The 13,011-nt window shown below is 49.0% G+C and overlaps 1 protein-coding gene across 1 annotated transcript in view; it reads right to left on the bottom strand.

Moving 5' to 3' along the window:
• Window positions 1-13,011, bottom strand: part of DMTN (dematin actin binding protein) — a 434,932-nt gene that overhangs the window by 249,396 nt on the left and 172,525 nt on the right. The window lies entirely within an intron of this gene.

The following is a 13,011-nucleotide window of genomic DNA, read 5'->3' as shown; positions in this document are numbered from 1 at the left end:
CCCTGATTACACCTACGAGACGCAGCGCAAGCGGTTCTCCTTCCTAGCGGTTAAGCGCGAACTCAGGAGCGAGGGTATTCAGTATTCACTCCTATATCCTGCAAGGCTCCGCATCATTGTCGATGACAAAACCCAGTTCTTCGACACCCCGGAGGAGGTCTGTGACTGGCTCGAACTATACCGGACAGGGAAAGATGGTTTTGGCTCCTCGTCCCAACAGGCAGATGAGCCGGAACAAAGGAGGCGATCCAAGAGGGTCAGGAATCGCCGCGGCCGCACGGGAGGGCCCTCGACTGTGGAGACATCATCGGAACGGAGGGGAGTGCTGGAAGTATTGTCGGAGCTGTCGGGAGCAAGGGATGAAGCCATCGAGGAGGAAGAAAACCCGGGTGCTGAGGGAGCACCATCGGACTCGGAGGATTCAGTGGCAGATAGTACCCATACACCGGTGATCACACCGAAATCGGTGGAGGACCTTCTAGATGGACAAGGGTAACGGGGTATACTGCCTTGTTTTGGGTGGGGGCCCGGCAGGGGGGAGGCGGTTGCCGTCCTTTATTGCTGACAAAGAGGGAGAGAGGGTTGGGGGGCCTCTGCTTTTGCCCCGGAAGGTTTTGGCACTGTTTGGGGCTTGTTATAGTCCTGGTGGCCTGGGCGACGAGGGCCCACTGCCTCCGCCCAGCCCGCACCTGGCCCATAAGGCCTTCCTACGGTGGCGACCGTAGGATTAGTGGGGGTTCTAGGGTTGATGAAAGACGAGGTTTGGATGGGATCTAGATGGTGCAGTTTGGGTCCTGTTCTGGGGTGGGTGGGGGGGGGCTTGGTTGGTTCTTGGGTGGTTTGGTTTTGGTTGGGGAAAATGGCCGCCATCAGCGCTGGGAGGATTGATGCCTTTTCTTTGTGGGGACCAGGATGGGGGGACTGTGCAAGAACAATCTGGGACAATGGCTGATGTTGCTAACTTGAAATGTGTTACTTGGAACGTGAGGGGGCTTCACACTATGTCCAGGCGCCACAAGGTCCATGCTTATTTAGTGCGTAGGGGAGTGCAAATGGCGCTGCTGCAGGAAACGCATCTGAACAAGGCGGAAGGGGCGGCGCTTCAGCGTAGATGGCGGGGGCAGGTCTTTTCCACGTCGTACTCTGCTTATGCCAGGGGGGCGCTAATATGGATCAGGGCAGGGGTCCCCTTCCAGGTCACGAGGACAGTGTTGGATCCAGAGGGGCGTTTCGTGGCCATCTCAGGCACTCTAGGAGGGAGGGACCTGAACGTTTGCTGTGTATACGCTCCTAATGTAGACCAGACTGCCTTCCTTTCCAGGTTATCGGGCTCGTTGGCCCACTTTTTCGCCGGGCCCCTCCTGTTGGGGGGAGACTTTAACTCCGTAGTGGATGTGGACATAGACCGCTCGCATCCCCCGCTCCCCGATTCCCCGGTCCGTCGCACGGCTAAGGGTCGTCAGGATTGGCAGACCCGCTGGGGTTTGACGGACATTTGGAGGGCGCATCACCCCGCATCTAGGGATTATTCATATTTCTCGAGCCTCCATGAGCTGCATGTCAGACTAGATGGCTTTCTTGGTTCGCCCGAACTGGTTTCGGCAGCGGTCCGATCGGAGTACTTATCGAGGACCATCTCGGACCATAACCCCCTCCTACTGGACCTTCGCTGGTTTCCTGGGACGCCGGCGGTGCCCACCTGGAAGATGCGACCCGAGATCCTCGAGGACAGTGTCTTCAAGGCGGACTTGGGGGAGAGAATATCGGATTATTTTGCGTCCAACGGCGGCTCCGCGAGTACTAGGGCGTTAGAATGGGACGCTTTTAAGGTAGTGGTGAGGGGCTACTGTATCTCTAAGAAGGTGGGCATGAGGCGCGTCATCCTGGCTGATTTAGACACAGCGGACCGGGCACTCCGCGAGCTTGAAGTTCGCCGCCCCGGAATTGCAAGCACAAACGGCGGAGGCGAGGGAAAGGGTAGCGGTGGAGGTCGAACGGCTCCGCTGTTTTGATTATAAGGCCTATACGGTCCGGTCTATCGCGGAGGGAGACAGGTCGAGTGCGTTGTTGGCGTGGTTGGCCAACCCTACGCGCCAGTCCCAGACGACGACAAATATGCGTGGGGCAGACGGGACCGAGGTATGCACCCAACCGGAGATTCTTAGTTGCTTCCGGCATTATTATGAATGTTTATACCGCAGTCGCTCCGCACGTGACCCAGACCGGCTTGATAATTATCTTCGCCCACTGGAGCTCCGCACAGTAGAGCAGGAAGTGGCGAAAACTCTGGGTTCCGACATCGACTTGGGGGAGATCCGCGGGGCCATCAAACGGATGGCGAGGAACAAGACCCCGGGCCTAGATGGCCTACCAGTGGAGTTCTATGCAGCTTACGCTGACCTCCTAGCCCCTCGGTTACTGGTGGACTACAGGGAGGTGAAGAGGCTGGGGCGACTCCCGAGCTCGATGTGTGAAGCGTTGGTGGTTCCTCTCCTCAAACCGGGTCGAGACTCATCCGACCCGGGGTCCTACCGTCCCCTATCAATGTTGACGGTGGACTACAAAATATTGAGCAGCATCTTGGCCTCGAGGCTGCTGGGACATATGAGTTCCCTGGTGCATGAGGACCAGGCCGGTTTCATCCCACGGCGGAACACGACTATGAATATTCGTAGGTTGTTCCGCTTGCTAGGGGAACCATTTGTGGATGCCCCGTCCCCGGTAGTCTTGTCGGTGGACCTGGAGAAGGCTTTTGATAGCCTAGAGTGGGACTACCTCTGCACGGTGTTACGGAGATTCGGCCTCGGGGAGGGATTTGTCAGATGGACCGCGGTTCTTTATGCTTCTGCTTCGGCCAGGGTCTGAGCGGGCCCATTGATTTCATCGCGGTATCCGGTGGAACGAGGCACGCGGCAAGGGTGCTCCTTGTCCCCGCTTCTTTTTGCGCTAGCGGTGGAGCCACTGGCGATGCACCTTCGCTCGGGAGCCCACTATACGGGCTTATGGACGGCTGCGGGCCCGCATTATGTCTCGCTATATGCGGACGACCTGTTGCTCTTCCTAGAGGACCCGGTCGACGCTTTACGGGGAGCGGAATTGGCGCTCACGGAGTTCGGGGAGGTCTCGGGCCTCCGAGTGAATTGGTCTAAGACCTGTCTTTTTCCGGTACGCAGGGGTACCCCCACCCATGCGCTAAGTAGGGAGATTAGATGGGAGCCCGACTGCTTTAAGTACCTTGGGGTATTCGTTTACCACGACCAACCCGACCTCCTAGATGGGAACATTGCCCGCTGCATTCGAGCACTCCGAGGTTGCATGGACTTTTGGGCCACGCTGCCGCTCTCAGTGGCGGGACGTATCGCCCTGCTCAAAATGGTGGCGCTTCCCCGGTTATTGTATTACTTCCGAACTTTGCCGATCTGGGTCCCACCGGCCACGTTTCGTCGCTTACGCTCTATGGTGGTCGGATTCCTCTGGGGAACGGGCCGGCGGCGGGTGGCCCTCAATACCTTGATGAGGCTGAAAGACGAGGGGGGGCTCGCTGTGCCGGACTTCGAGAAGTACTATCTGGCGGCGCAGCTCCAGACCTTCACCCAGGAGATCGCCAGGGAATTCCGGGGCCCGGAAGACGGTAGAGGAACGGGTATGGCCAGGCATGTTCTCTCCTTTATAGCGCTGCGACAACGTTTGGTCCTGCGGGACTTGTCGATGGAGGAGCGGACTGTCCGACTGTGTTGGAATCGGGCTCACGCCCGAGGCCAACTGAGAACACCGTATGCGCCTGAAATACCGTTGGGGATGCTGACGGCCCTCCCCCACGGAGGGGATTGGTCACGTTTGGCGGCCTGGGAGGATTCCGGTTTACAGCTCGTCGGTGATCTGTACGAGGACGGAGCGCTCTTGTCCTTTCAGGATCTCATTGACCGCTTCGGGATCTCCCGGGGCGACTTTCTGCTGCACTCGGCCATTGTGCGAGCGATCCAGGCGCACTGGCAGAACGGGCAGGAGGAACCCCACTTGTCTCAGGTGTGCCAGTACGTAATGATGTCGGCGGGCACGGTGAAGGCGGTCACTTGCCTCTACGGCAGGTTGATTACCGAGGGATTGGCTCCTCTCACCACTTTGAGGACCCGCTGGGAGGAGGACGTTGGTAGGGAGATCCCGGAGACGACCTGGGCCCAGTTGGTGAGACGAGCCTGGAAGGGCACACGTAGCGCCCGTTTCCAACTGGTCCACTATTATGTTCTCCATAGAGCGTACCTGACCCCGGTGAAAATCAGGCGTTATTTTGCCACGGCTTCGGCGGAATGCCCTAGATGCCCGGCTCAGGAGGCGGACCTCCTACACATGTTATGGGCCTGTCCAGGACTGACGTCCTACTGGCAGGAGGTAGCGACGACTCTGGAGGAGGTGACAGGGAGACTCTTATCATTAGATGCGGCGGTGGGGCTCTTGCACTGGTTCCCCCATACCCCCAGGAATAAAATTTCCAGTAAATTTATCGACCTGGGGCTCCTCCTTGCTAAGCGAGAGGTGACCAGGAACTGGAAGGCACGAGCTGGTCCGGCAGGCAGCAGATGGCACAGTGAGCTTTTGAAGTGGGCGGCGGGAGAGAGCGCGCTGAGATATCAACTGGCTTGGAGGCAGGGTAATGAGAAGGCGCAGGAGGCCGCGTTGGAGTGGGAAATGCTGGTGCAGGCCCTCAGGGATTATTGTGCCCCCAGCGACTCCGAAAGTGAAGAAGCGACTCGCCCCGAGTCCCGATGAACGTCAGCACTGACAGTCCTATTACCTTCCCCGTGGGTCAAATAGCAGATCCTACGTTGATAGCTCCCTGGCGCTGGTGGTGGGGGGGGGGGGGTGGGGGGGGGGGGGGGTTCTCAGTTAGTAGACATTTTGAGGGGGGGGGTTTATTTTGGGGGTTTTAGGCTTGTTTGGAAAAGCAGATGACGGACAGGGTATTATCCGGACCAGCTCCAGCATCCTACTGACCCCCGTTGCATTTCGCCGCCCGACCCCAGGGTTGTGGGCCGGTTGGCTGTGTACAGACTTTACGGAGGGGGGCCAGAGGGCTTTATTCTGTTTATGTTGCTTATGATACAATGCTGGTCGCTACTGTACTGATTTACTGATTCCTGCAATAAAAATATATTTAAAAAAAAAAATAAATCAGGGGATGGCCAAAACCAAGGCACGTCTGAGAAGCAAGGTCTGGTTCCCGGCCATGGACAGCATGGTGGATGAGATGGTACGCTCCTGTCACGCCTGCACCATCAGGGGCGGAGACCCTGCGCCAGCACCAGTGATAAAGGAAAAGGGCCCCCAAACACCGTGGACGCACCTTAGCATCTATTTTGGAAGCTTCCCGGATGGCCGACACGCGCTCGTTCTAGTGGATTCATTCTCTAAGTTTCCGGTGGTGAAGGTGATACCCTCAATTGCTTTCCCCAGGTCAAGAAGGCCATGAACCGCATTTTCGCCACAATGGGGCTCCCAGAGGAGATTAAATCGGACAATGGACCACCCTTCCAGGGAAGAGAATTTCAAAGCTACCTTGAGAACCTCCGGATCAGACACCGGAAAATCACTCCACTTTGGCCCCAAGCAAACAAGGAGGTAAAGAGACTAATGAGAACACTCAACAGAGCCCTAAGGATTGCCGTGGACAGGGGAGAGGACCCAGAAGCAGCTCTGGATCAGTTCCTGGGTGGTTATCGGCAAACACCACATAGCACCACCAAATGTGCCCCTGCGCACGTGCTGTTCAAGAGGGCGCCTCGGGACAGCATTCCGACTGACCGCACATGGACCCCGGAGGCAAGTGATCGAGAGGCTATCCAAGCTCGAAGACAAACCACCAATCAGAAAGCGAGTGAAGCACGGCATGCCCAACAGCCGATGCTACAGGAAGGAGACACAGTGGTGGTCCGAGATCGACACCCAGGCTGGAAATTTCGAACACCCTACGAGCCGGAGGTGTGGACAGTAGACAAGGTTCAGGGGACCATGGTCACCATCTGGCGAGGCAGTCAAGTGGTGACCCGATCGAAACGTGTCATGTTTCAAGAAAACGGGAGGGCCGGCCGGCCCCCCTGCAAGAGTCAATGATCGGGAGCGGGAAGAAGATTACACCCAGGATTTCGGAGGGTTCTTCTCAAGCTCACCCCCGCATGGACAAGTCGGAGGAAGCTCACTCGGAGAAGCAAGTTAAAACACCACACGTAACACCAGCCAGTCGTGCCCTGCTTCAAGGGTCGAGAGTGAGGAGACAACCCCGGCTGGGGTTGCAACATCCCCGGCTGTCCGAAGTCGGCAGTACAACCTGCGACCCAATCCGAGTCCGAGCCAGAGGCTGAGAGATTTTGCATGGACCGCACCATGATGGCACCCCGGCCAGAAAGGGCAGACTAAATTGAAGGAGGGATGTAGAGAGCCACCCGGGCTTCTCTATACATTGTTGCTGTTCCCTACACGCATCCCCACAGCCCCGGGGCAGGCTCGCGCTGGGGTATAAAATAAAGAAGCGGAAGACCGCTCGGGGTCTTTCCGGCACCACAGTAATCAGTGCACCTGTGTGATTATTTAGGTATTGAAAGTCCACGTGCCAGGCCCTGTCTTAGCACACCACACCACCTACCTTCAGCTTAGGTCTCACGCGGACTTCCTTCAGCGCAGCTTTCCTTCGACCCACATTCCTTCATCTGTGACGTTTCGCCTAACTATATATCTCACAGCTGTGCAGCAACGTGTTGCGCAAGTTCGCGCTTGGAGCCACTCAACCCATGCAATGCTTGCATGCCGCCATATTGGAATTGGTGACAAGTCTCAAACATCGGATCTTCTCAGTATGCCTCGTTGTGCAATCTTCTTCGGAACTCACGGTTAGAGTGAGCATGCATTTGTCCTTCCACAGGTTCAGTCTTCAAAGACAAAATAGGAAACGACCGGTACTTTTAAACCTATTCTTCATATCTCCTTCTCCAGTCTAACATCAGCGGCATGTTGTTTTAATTGTGAATATTGTTAGTGCGGTGTTACAAAAAACAGTGGTCCCTACTCGTGGACACAATAGTATACTGAGCTAATAATCACACACCTGATAAGTGTTATGTCTTTTGTCCAGCCGGACAAGGGATTTATTTAACAATTTTCTTAATAAAACTGAATGAACACATTAATAACAAGTGGGCACAGTCGTGACCCACAACATTCAGACAAAACAACGAACAGAATGGTAAAAGGAGCAAAGCAAAAATATGGTTGTGTACTTGTAGTCAGTGTTACAGACAGAGATTGTCATAACCACACCATTGCATTTCACAATATTTTAAATGTCATATTGCATAAGGGGGTTGTTTGATCGACAGCGTTTCGATGCCTAAGTTAAGTGAGGGGCATCATCATCAGGACAAAAATATAGTCATTGTTGTCTTTAAATATTACACTGCCTTTTAACGCAATTGCGTATTACAACAGGCAAATCATCGGATCAGCAGATACCATGAACAATGGAGGAATCAGTACTGCCTTGTCCAGCGTGGAGAGTCGTCTGGATCGGGAGCGTAATAGCTCGATATGCAGAAGTCGGCGGCGCTGTGGCGGATGGTGGAAATAGGAAAGGAACGGTACTTTTAAACCTATTCTTCATATCTCCTTCTCCAGTCTAACATCAGCGGCATGTTGTTTTAATTGTGAATATTGGTCGTGCGGTGACACGCATGCATGCTTCAAAACCTGTGGTTTTCAGTTTGACGTCTGTGGAGCCATCTGTCTGAGGTATTTCGGGGGACATTATTTTACTGTTTCCAGCCTACCCACATTTACTTTAAAGACGCCTTGCATTTATCTTTGTTGCTTCTCCTTAAGTGCGAATTCAGGTTATCATGGCACTTAAGCAACGTGATTTGCTGTTTTATTTGTGGCTCCCATTACTACGGCACATTACTATTAAGCATTTTTATGTTCTTCTCATACCTGCTTTTTCTTTCTATCATTATTTAGCAATTTCACTTATGTTATTTAATGTTTCTCACCTATTATACAATGTTTTGATGCTCATTTGTTTCCTATAGTACTGCTATTACATTTCAGATATTCCTGCCTTAATTTAATCACATAATGCATTTTTACCATATAGTCATGTACATGCTACTGTGCTGTTAATGCATTTCTTTCTTTGCATGTTGGGTTTGTTTGCATTTCCCTTGCATTTATTTTCTCTTTTGTGGTCGAACTTGTATTTATTTTCTGTGCAGCTCACCCAGATTGCATTTTCCTTGCACTTACTCATTGGGGATTCACAATTTGGTGTTTTTCACCCTTTCTTTACTTTTCACTACATGTCCTTCCCCAGGGATGATGTGTTGGGTGTATGTCACCAGATGTTTGCTTTCTGGCCGGATGTAGCCACTCATTGCTTGTTTTCTGTTGTGTGTTAGTCACCCGTTTCTTGATTCTGGTTGGGTGTAAGCCACCCTCTGCTTGATTTCTCGTTGGGTGTAAGCCACCTGTTGCTTGATTTCTGGTTGGGTGTAAGCCTTCTGTTGCTCACTTATGATTGCTTTCTGTTTGGGTGCTAGTCACTCCGTGTTTACTTTATGGTTGGGGGTATGTCACCCTTTGCTTGCTTTCTGGTTGGGTGTATTCTCATCCTGTCGGGTGTAATTCACCCCTTGCTAGTTTTCTATTGAGTGCTAGCCACCCGTTGCTTACTTTTGGTTGTTTGTAAGTCTTAATCCTTTCTTATTCTTTTTGCTGTTTTCCAGGTATCCCATTTTCTTTGCCAGTCTGCCAGCTGGTGTAGTTGTGGTGGTAACTTTGGGGCACTGTTTGTTTTTGTGGTATACTTCTTTCTTATTTATGTATGTCTCTTTCTCCTTTTGCCTTTGCGTTTTTGGACAATTTCCTTCCTTTTGAAAGTTTTTGTTTCACATTTGCTCTGCTAAGGAAGGAGATGTGTGCCTTATCTAGTTTACACATTCTTCTACTCTACTTTTGTGTTTGAATTATTGCTATGCTGTTTACAGTTTTGTATTTTGCTACATGTTCTCTTTTCGTTTATTATTTCTCTTTAATATCATTTTTCCACCTTGCTTAATTAAGCATGTATTTGCATAATTACTGTGCAATTCCTATTCTTGTTTTTGCAAGTTTCTTTGATGTTTCTACTAATTTTCACTTTTGCTTTGTGCATTTTATAAAGGGGAAAGGTGTGTTATATCTAAGGTTGTGTACCTTATATCTTCCCTGTTTCTCTGCCTCTGCTGCTCAGCCAGTGTGAATGGTATGTGTAGAATGTTGGTGTGGATGGTGATGTCATTGGAATGTGTGGGATGATGTGAGGCAGAGTGACAGTTGGATCCTGGGCTGAGCAGCAGAGAGGCTGCTCCTGGTGGGGCATTTCTACATCTTTACTGGAAAACCTACTTATCATCTAAGAAAAATAAACATATCCATCTGTAACCTAATCACGTCTTCTGGAACTCTTTACTAAGACACAACATTGCACCAACGGACAACTCCAGAAAGACCTCAAATATTGTGCCTTCCTCCCTCCTACAGTCCCTGTACAACAATGAGTAACTCAACCTATCTTGAGCATCCTAGGTCTCATATAATACACTCTATGGAGTTTAAAGAGGAAGCAAATGTTTATCGATGTCGGACAAGGACACTTTAGGACCTCCATCCATCCACTCTCATCCTTCTGCCCAGCGTCTGTTTTCAATTTTTCTTACAATCTACCTAATGTACCAGAAATGTTGTTGAAGAGCTTCTTATGTAGTATTCCGAAAATCTGCTACTGCTCAAGCATACCACAATTACTTTAACATCCAGCTGTAAAATGCTCTGATTACCACCCTGTTAGAGCACAACTTTCCAATGCTTTTCTTAGTTACAAAAAATCTGTAAAATTCGACATAATATAATGCACATTTTAAACATTTCAAAGGACATCAGGGATCCATGTGCCAGACATCCCCCATTTTGGATATCCCAATAATACCCCACACCTAAAGAAGCTAAGGTTTTCCAATTCATGTGAGACAGGGCCCATCTAGACTGGGATTTCTCCTGTTAGCTTGCCCTTCCATGTGATTATCATGGTGGCCTTCTTCCAAACCTGAATCACTGCCCTCGCCACCAGTGGTATCTTCCCATATAATCTGTCGCCGCACAATCCATGGAGACACAACTTTCTCCATATCTAGACCAATCGATCTCTGTGGGGTAAAAAAGCCAGTCACTGATTAGGGGTATCTGTAAACGCGAACATAATTCCTACTGTTCTGAAGCCTGACTAGCTGTCACAAATAGTCCCTTTGTAGAGCATCAGTACAAGTAAAGTATGTTATTGACCCATAGATATCCCCACAGAGTGGTCTCTACCCGTTCCAAGTGTTCCCTCAGGATTTCAAATGGGACATTATGCAAAGAAAACTAGGAATATCATAAATATATCTGTTCCATTAAGGACAAAAGAGACTACATTTTCACTCTTCTTCATATTTTATACCTCCTATTTTATACCATTATTTTTTTCTAAGGTGTTCTTATTAGTGTTATTTTCAGTTTTGTGTCCTCCTGGGCATTGACCTTTCTGGCGTGGGTTTGGAGGGATAATATCCTTTGTCTGGACTCAACTTTCTTACCACCTTCCCTGAACGAGGCTTAACTCTCTAACAAGATACCCAGAACAGTAAAAGAGGCTTTGGAGAATAAACTTAAAATTTGACCTCAGTGCCCTCATCCAGAAGGGAATACATGTGATCTCCCCCTTGATACTGCTAAGCGGTTCCTGCAACCTCTGCTTGGTTAAGCCTAGCACCTCTTTAAGGATAGGACCAAGATAGTAAGGAGCAGGTGAAATACAACCCTTTGGCCTCACGAGTGCTCCCTGACCCTCTTTAGAGGAATAGTCATACATATTTTACCACATAGGCCTCTTCCACACATTTTTTGACACTCATACACTGCGCACAGAGATTCCACATAAAAAGATACCCTGTAGCCACATCAATCCTTCCATGAATCTTCCACCTGCCCACAGATGCTTGTGCTGCTTCTGAACACACACATGCACACAAACACACGCAGATCCATAACTACCTAACAAAGCAAAATAACGGTAGATAGAAGGTTATACGATTGCGCTCAATTGTCATCAGTAATTATGAAACTTATTGGGGCTGCTACTAGGGATAGAGATGAGGTCTATCAAACCGTCATCATTAGATGTAGAAATCCACATCAACAAAGACAAACACGTTGTATCCCGAGCAAATTAGGACAATGGTATTATACAAATCAATAATCCAAAATGAAACATCATAAACCAAATAAGTGTCAATCTTCTTCTTTAATGTTCACAACAGCATCCTTTTGAGTTTTGACCAAAGTAGAACGCAAAAGGATGCTGTTTTGAACATTAAAGAAGAAGATTGACACTTATTTGGATTATGATGTTTCATTTTGGATTAATGATTTGTATAATACGATTGTCCTAATTTCTCGGGATACAACGTGTTTATCCATAACTATCTAGCTGCCCCATATGATTGTGAGTACTCGAGATTCTTAATGGCTACCATACAAATCTAAAACTCAGTTCGCCAGTCTTTCTGCTCTTCGTCATAGTATTTTATAATGGGTTGCATTAATTTTTGCAAAATGTTTTTTTCTTTTTATAACTGTCTCCTAGATTTTAGTATTGACACGTGACTACCTCATACTCTTGGGTAGCGCGTGCTGTCAACAGAAACTGGGACAGTGGGAGCCATTAAGAACTCTTATGTACAACAGTGTTTCAGAGGGGAAACTGGGGACAACGCGAAAATGACGGGGGGGGGGGGAGAGAGACAGAGCAGATAGAACAGAAAGAGATAGAGAGAGAGAATGAGAAAAATAGACCGAAAGAGAGTGATAGATAATGAGAAAATGGTAACTGGAGAGAGAACTTCAAACACATTTGAAATGAATAAAAATAGGGGGAAAACCCAAGGGTGGGTGGTGGAATGTCTCTCACACTCCCCTCATTCTTAGTCATACCCATTAGGTCTCACGCGGACTTCCTTCAGCGCAGCTTTCCTTCAACCCACATTCCTTCATCTGTGATGTTTCGCCTAACTATATATCTCACAGTTGTGCAGCAACGTTTGGCGCAAGTTCGCGCTTGGAGCCACTCAACCCACGCAATTCTTGCGTGCCGTCATATTGGAATTGGTGACAAGTCTCAAACATCGGATCTTCTCAGTATGCCCCGTTGTGCAATCTTCTTCGGAACTCACGGTTAGAGTGAGCATGCATTTGTCCTTCCACAGGTTCAGTCTTCAAAGACAAAGTAGGAAAGGAACGGTACTTTTAAACCTATTCTTCATATCTCCTTCTCCAGTCTAACATCAGCGGCATGTTGTTTTAATTGTGAATATTGTTAGTGCGGTGACACGCACGCATGCTTCAAAACCTGTGGTTTTCAGTTTGACGTCAGTGGAGCCATCTGTCTGAGGTATTTCGGGGGACATTCTTTTACTGTTTTTAGCCTACCCACATTTACTTTAAAGACGCCTTGCATTTATCTTTGTTGCTTCTCCTTAAGTGCGAATTCAGGTTATCATGGCACTTAAGCAACGTGATTTGCTGTTTTATTTTTGGCTCCCATTACTACGGCACATTACTATTAAGCATTTTTATGTTCTTCTCATACCTGCTTTTCTTTCTATCATTATTTTGCAATTTCACTTATGTTATTTAATGTTTCTCACCTATTATACAATGTTTTGATGCTCATTTGTTTCTTATAGTACTGCTATTACATTTCTGATATTCCTGCCTTCATTTAATCATGTAAGGCATTTTTACCATATAGTCATGTGCATGCTACTGTGCTGTTAATGCATTTCTTTCTTTGCATGTTGGTTTTGTTTGCATTTCCCTTGCATTTATTTTCTCTTTTGTGGTCGAACTTGTATTTATTTTCTGTGCAGCTCATCGAGGTTGCATTTTCCTTGCACT

Source organism: Lissotriton vulgaris, chromosome 11 (assembly GCF_964263255.1).
Source record: "Lissotriton vulgaris chromosome 11, aLisVul1.2, whole genome shotgun sequence".
NCBI classification, from domain to species: Eukaryota; Metazoa; Chordata; class Amphibia; order Caudata; family Salamandridae; genus Lissotriton; species Lissotriton vulgaris.
This window is presented reverse-complemented; position numbering and strand designations above follow the sequence as displayed.